Raw genomic sequence first — 6,374 nt, 5'->3', positions numbered from 1 at the left:
AATTATGTTATAAGACACCAAAATTTAAATCGTTTAAAATAAATGATCATTTACGCTACATTATGCAGCTTGAATTCTATCTAATATTTTATTACAAGACAGTAAACATATGTTTCAGACAGAAAGAAGAACCTTCAATATGTATAATTCGAGTTTGATCTTGAAAGCTCCTATTCTCGTGGTTTGTGTAATAGGTTCTGTGTAGGAGACTGGGGATAACTTACTTTAAAAAATTAAAGTGAGCGATACAACACTTTACAGCAGACAGTTCATGACTTACGTTCATATTGAAATTTGTAATGTATAGGCCTACAACAAACAATGTTTACGTTATTGTACTCTATGGCCTTGAAAATGAAAAACAGATTTCATTTTACACTTGGGTGTATAATTAAATGTATTTTGTTCAGAAGAGATTTAATCATAATCCTAAATAGGTATAACGCCAAAACACGTCCGAATGTGCTGTTTGTCCTTTACGCACATACATGTGGACTGCATCGTGCGCGAGGCTTGTAACGTTTTCCACTTGCTATATCATTGGCCAATAGGAGTTTAAACAAAGTCTTGCAAAAGTCGCTGTAAAAAAAAATAACCACTGCTTTGCAAACAAGAATTAACTTGCTGGCCGATTCTTCGCGAAAACACTTGGTGTTGTGCATTTTAACACGTGCATATATAAATGCGGTATTGGCGTTCAGTTCATGATCGCGTAAACGTGGATGTAGTCTAACCTCCAAAAAGTGGTATAGTGACGAAAACAGGCGAAATAAACAAGATCGTTGAAAACCGAGCTGATTCAAACACATGCTGTTCTGAATTGCTCAGCCTCCCTTCGTTGGTAAAACATCTCGTTGTAGAGTTACGCAGCAACTCGACTTAATTCAATTTATGTCACGACATACTGCCAAGTAACCGTCAGCTGAAGTTTGACCGAAGTTCGACCGACCCTATACACTTTCTTTACACCAGCGCCTTCACTGGTTTTCTAGTGTTAATGGTCAGAATTACTGATGTACGTTAACACAGAATGCTTTACCAGGCAGTAATCAATCTATAACGAGTCCAGTTGTCAGTGCATGAAAACCGAGAATCATTGATGTTCAAAATCTGATTCTGATTTACATTTTTTTTTTGTTATAATTGCAGATATATGCTAAGGTGACATATGGAGTAATGGGTTAGGAGAGAGTTAAAATATTTTAGCATTCATTCGTACATGTCAGGCACGCTTAACTTTGATTTCCACTACATTTTTCAAACTGCTACAAAGTCGATTAATACTTTTCCATCTCTAAAATAGACACACATGCGTAATTTAGGCCTGGATATAGGCCTAATTTCGAATGTAAAAATCGCCGCAGTAAAAATGTTTCTAGCGAAAGCGACCATTAAAAACGTAGCATTTGATCAGAATTGCTTTGAAGGGCCGGTGTCTTGTCACCTCCTTTCCAAGTCGAGCGGTAATGTGCTGTATGACCAAACTGCTGTGTACATGCTGGTCTCATTCAATTACGTAGTGTAAAAAGCAGTGCATTCCAATAAGAATCCAATAAAATAGCTGTGTTTGTGCTTACGAATTTAAGCGCCTGTTCCGTCATATTTTTCTTATTAATACGAAATAGTCCAAATGCACCCTTTGAAATCAGTGAGCAAAGCTTAGAATTCATACCTACATGTGCTTGGAGTATAATATGCAACCAGAATGCATAGCATATCTATGCCTAACCAATTGTACCATGCGAGAGTAAACCACATCTATCATGCTTTCACGTTCCAGTAGGTTACAGAAAGAACAACTCGAGAATGTTTCATTAGAATGAATAAATTAAATGTAAATTTTCAAAAGTAACATTGCTATTCTAGAATGAAACGTAAGCTCCTAATATTACATCGGGAAAACAACAAATTGACCAATTAACAGTCTGCAGCGTACGTGGCTCAGATCGGTAAATATTGCTCTGTAATTTTTCAGTATCGGGGTCTGCCACGTGTCCTACAGTTTACACACGCTTAACAGAAGCGAACGGCGGACTGGGGGAAACTGGTTTCATCTCGATAACGTAATTTCCCTTTTTTCCCAAACACGTTAGACCTTATTTGTATGAGTTCTATCTAAATTTGTCCTATTTCGGTGATATGGTACTGTTGCACTGGAAACATTGTTGTTCATTGTGGATCTGAATTATATGGTAAATGTTGTGAGTGCGTTCTATTTAGGTTACTCTTGTACTTTTGGTGACGCGCTTAATGTGTGTGCTAATGCTTTCAGTTTGATGTAGTCCAATATTTCACACTGAGCAAACCAAAAAAGCCGTCACATCTTGGGGTTAATTCTTAAAGGGATTTTTAAAAATGCATGCCACGTTTTTCAGCTACAACGACGGTGTAATATGAAATTATATTTTATTTAATGCGGTTAGGTTATTCATACAGTACTCACTCCGATTATCTGTCAGGATAACTCACCACGGCCTGAATTTTTCGTCCGATTAAAGAAATATTTTCTTAGTTTTGGAGTCTTAGGTTTAACTTAGGTTATTACTTCCTAACCAGGGGAATTTCACTTCCACAAATAACCAAAAGCCGTTCTGTGTTCCTGTTCAAGTTAAGGAGGGCCGAATAGCATCTTATTTTATCAAGAAAAATATTGCGTTTAGATTTGTAGGTTAGCTCCTGATTTACCAGAATGCCAGGTAATCCTCACGGACTGATGCAATGTTAATTCCAACATGCACGTAGTTAATAAACCGGTTGTAAACTTTAACTTGGAAAAAGTGAAGCCATCACGGAATATTAAGATCATTCAGCGAATCAATACTAAATTAAAACGTGTTTGTCTGAGTATCTGCAGTGCCTTAGATTTTACACTGTCTTATAAAGATATTTTATTTGTTTTAATGAAGGTAATATCGTTTATTAAACGTATAATGTGCTTCTAAGGATCCCAAAACCTTCCCCCCATGTTGTGCTTTATACTTGAATGCTGAAACTATGAATTACGACATCTTTTCATGACGAGTGCTACGAAGGCATTCGGATTTATACGTATTGCCACACATAATTTATGTAGAATATTTATTGTTGTAAGGCTCTACTTTTCTGACGCAAATCCTGTCATTTAGAAACATCTAAACAATTCCTCCGCAGGTTAAATCAATACATAACCCCTCATACAAAAGCCTAGTTGTGCATAAACGGAATACGCAAAAGTCTGAAATGCAAGTCGTAAAAAGGTTTTCGCGCCACGCCCAAAAATGGCTTCACTTCATTTTTTACTACGTTTTAAATTTAATATACGTCTTTAATTAGGTACACTAGTATAACAGCAACACCGACACAGCTGTGAAGAAGCCAGGCTCTTATGTCATTTTGCGCGTATATGTGTGTGATGGATATCACACAATGCTTTTCAGATTAATTTATGTAAATAATGACTAAAATTTACTTAAAATGTATCTACCGTGAAACGCAAAGCAGATGAATACTACACAAGCGATCAACTCTTCCTTGAAATTCTCAATTCATAAAATGTCTAAATACTTTAGAAACCAGTAAAACTGGAAGTTTTGTCTAAGCTTTTGGTTCAATTTCCACGCAATCCGTTTAAACAAAGAAGATGTACGCATGTTGTTGCCAGGACATTTATTGTCATTGAAGCCATACATTTTATACATACCCATCTTAAACAGTGTCATCTGCGGGAAAAAGGCAATGCCCAGGTCGTGTTATGGATTCTGAAACCCGACGATATGAATCCAGTGTCTGGCTCCCCCGTAACGGCGCAGTCTTTGCGAAAAGGAAGGCGTCGGTGACGGCATAAATTTTTATTAAAAGCAACAAAAGGCATTTGTCACTTGCAGTGTTACGATAAAAACAACTGAAGTAAATAAAATATTCTTAAGAGAGGATGTCATTCAGTGCCGCTCCATTGATCATTCATATCTCCCCGCATTCTGCTCGGACAGCCATGGGCTTCACCGTTGCATTAATTTTCCTCAGCACAACAACCCACCCCCATCCTCGTATCTTTCTGTTCTTTCCCGCTGATCCTTTAGCCAAATTGGGAACAATCCAGCGTCCTCAAAAACCTACAATCCTTTCACCGAGGGTTGAAATGGCGCTCTGCTGATGTTCAGATGAGATCCACCTTTGCTATAACATTCAGATATTGCCTTTTTCCCTTGACTTGTTACTATTTTTGTCTGTTTTCCTTTTGCTTCCCGAAAGGGGCACCTTGAAACCGTTCAGCCAGGACTCGTGAAGGGTAGTTTGAAACCGCTCACGAAATGTTTTTTTTATGAACTATTTTTGTTAAATCGAAATATTTCACAAAGGGTTCAAAACATATGCATAGATTTAAAATATGCGTAGCTATAACTGCAAATCATTAATAAAACATCACAAATTTGTGTCTGTTCTTATTTTTGGTACAAACGTCACAGCCCAAGCAGGCCATTCCCAGCTTGTCTTCATTTTGGTAAAAAAAACACTTTTGCTTAATTTTATTCTATTAGACTTAATCTGAGGCCACTGTTTACGTAATGCATTTAATAGTATACGCTTGTAAATCGTGTTTATGGGAAGTTGATGATTGTCTTATAAGAATCATTTTCCTTATGAAATGTTTAGGAAATTTATTGAATTGCACGTATGAAAAAATGTAATAATGGCTATTAGATTATACGCGTCCAACACAGAGAGTGAGCCTTTTCAAGGAAATTTTTGAACGGCGTGAACACAGCAAGGAAATGCCTTTGGTGTAGGTTGGTAATCGAAATCGCGGAAAATCAACGCAGACATGTACGCCAATGAAAAATGCGACCATTCACTCCAGATGAAGACCGCAAATTCTAATATACGTTAGACTTGCATTTTTGCCGTTTTTGATATACAAAGAGCCTGCTTACTTATTTATAAACGTTTGGCCTACATTGGAATAAGAACATTCCTGCAAGATCGAGGCGTCTTCGTTTCAATTGTTTACTCGATAGTGTAGGTTGGCCACATACATTCTTGAAACGCTGTCAGGCGAAGCTTAATGTGATTAAACGAGTCTTTCAGAATGATAAGTACGTTTACCAAACATTTTGGTTAAATTATTCTCTTCTTGTGACGAATCATGTGTTACGGCTAATTATATGTTTCAGCAGCACGTCAGCGCTCTACGTTAAAAAATTAAAACATTTGTGAGTTTAAAAAAACAAGAAGCGACGACTGACAACAAAACCTTATTTAAAATGTACCCTCTATATATATATATATATATATATTTTTTTTTTTTTGATTAATCAAGTTTTTTGTCCGCTCGGAACAGCATCGAGAAGCGTAGCACTGAACTATGCCCAGGTTCGTATTCCTCTGTTTTGATCAGCCAAGCTTGAATAGAAGAGCTGCCTTGAAACTGTCTTCCTAAAATTTCTCACTGCTTGTTTTGCTCCCTCGGTCTATAAGGAAGGGTGCCTTGAAACAGTACAGCCTCCTTGGTCCATAATTGGTTTTATAGGGCTGGCGAGGAGCCAAAGTGTTTACATTGAAATGATCGGCACTTGAATTGGCCAATCGCCGGCGCTGTTGCAGAATTTGTCTGGCTGGGCTGAAAGAGGCGGAGCTTGTAAAACAATGCTTGTTTCATTGCCTAACAGTTTACCGAGATCTACAGAGAGGGACTTGCAAGGGTCTTTTTTATACTCAGTGCTGGGCTACATGTTATCTGCGGATGGTCTGTAAATGGAGTATCCAATTTTTTTCTTGCAGACTTGTGGATTTAACATAAGCAGTAGTTTTTTTTTGAAAAAGTGTGACTCGCCTCTTCAAGGAAGAACTCGGTGTTTTACGACAGTAAAACGCTCTCGTTTTGTGAAACAAAACCCTTGGATTAACCATTACTATAAATGCTTCACAGTATCTTAAAAAGGCGGGCAACTGTTTACAAAATGGAACGTGACTCTAAGAATCGTTTGCAAATTGCAAAATATATCATCAATATTCTTTGAGAAACAGGCCCTTTCAAGATGGGACGGCTCTTTTGAAGTTTTTTTTCCGTATATTCTTAGGTAAGTTTTAAAAGTTTCAAACAAGTCGCATACGAGCCGGCGTACTTGGGAGAACTGGGGTTTGGGATTCGCTTTGATTTGCAGTTTTTTATCGCTAGGTCGCGTTGATAGATCTTTAATAAGGGAAACCTTGAAAAAACAGTCACGTTTTGTGGTTAACTAGTTACTTTTAATTGTATCGAAATGTATCAATGAACCATTGCGAATTGTCTAAAAATGGACATCGATGAGTAGGAGGGAGTTTTTTTAGCGTGTATTTTGGGGAAAATACTAAACATTGATCTAGGATATTTTCTCTGTATTGCTTATTGGAAAGCA

At 37.3% G+C, this 6,374-nt stretch overlaps 1 protein-coding gene across 1 annotated transcript in view; it reads left to right on the top strand.

Annotated features, from left to right (window-relative positions):
* Positions 1–5,516: 5,516 nt before the first annotated feature.
* The window catches only part of LOC125717464 (trinucleotide repeat-containing gene 18 protein-like), a 47,672-nt gene continuing 46,814 nt past the window's right edge, over positions 5,517–6,374 (top strand). Inside the window, 1 exon segment of the mRNA XM_048990406.1 lies at positions 5,517–6,056. The gene's annotated coding sequence lies outside the window, so the exon portion shown is untranslated.

The sequence above is a fragment of the Brienomyrus brachyistius genome, chromosome 22, assembly GCF_023856365.1.
Source record: "Brienomyrus brachyistius isolate T26 chromosome 22, BBRACH_0.4, whole genome shotgun sequence".
Classification (NCBI taxonomy): domain Eukaryota; kingdom Metazoa; phylum Chordata; class Actinopteri; order Osteoglossiformes; family Mormyridae; genus Brienomyrus; species Brienomyrus brachyistius.
Note: the sequence above shows the minus strand (reverse complement) of the source record. Positions and strands in the feature narration are given on the sequence as shown.